A 690-nucleotide genomic window follows, 5' to 3' on the forward strand; every position below is an offset into this window, starting at 1 on the left:
AACCGGGACTAAAGGGGGCATTGGTCACGGTTGGTGCCACGAACCGTGACCAATGCCCCCCTTTAGTCCCGGTTGGAGCCACCAACCGGGACCAATGGCCTTGTGCTGCCCCGCGCCCAAAAGTTTAGTCCCACCTCGCTAGTTGAGAGGGCTCGGGAGTGGTTTATAAGCGTTGCTGCGCCCACCCTCTCAAGCTCCTCTCAAATGCAGGCTTTCGGGCCTAATCTGTCACTGCAATGCCTGTGGGCCTACTGGGCCTGCTGCGGGCCTGAATCCTGGCCCATGGTTGGGTTTCTAGTCGTATTCAGGCCGTGGTGGCCCAGTAGGTGGCATTTTTTTGTTTTTTTGTTGCTTTATTTATTTTCTTTTGTTTTTTGCTTTATTTTTTAATTCTTTATGCTTTTAGTTTTAGAAAAATTATAAACTTTTTGTTAATGCCATTAGTTTTCAAATTTGAAAACACTTTTTTAGTTTTTTAGTTTTCTTTGTTGCTTTATTTATTTTATTTTATGATTAACTTTACTATAAAAATAGTTTTTTCCTGTTTTTTATTTTTTTTTGCATTGTTTATTTTCTTTTGTTTTTTGCTTTAATTTTTAATTCTGTTTGCTTTTAGGTTAGCAAAATTATAAACTTTCTGTTAGTGCCATTAGTTTCAGAAAAATTATAAACTTTCTGTTATTGCCATTA

The sequence above is a fragment of the Triticum dicoccoides genome, chromosome 3A (assembly GCF_002162155.2).
Source record: "Triticum dicoccoides isolate Atlit2015 ecotype Zavitan chromosome 3A, WEW_v2.0, whole genome shotgun sequence".
Classification (NCBI taxonomy): domain Eukaryota; kingdom Viridiplantae; phylum Streptophyta; class Magnoliopsida; order Poales; family Poaceae; genus Triticum; species Triticum dicoccoides.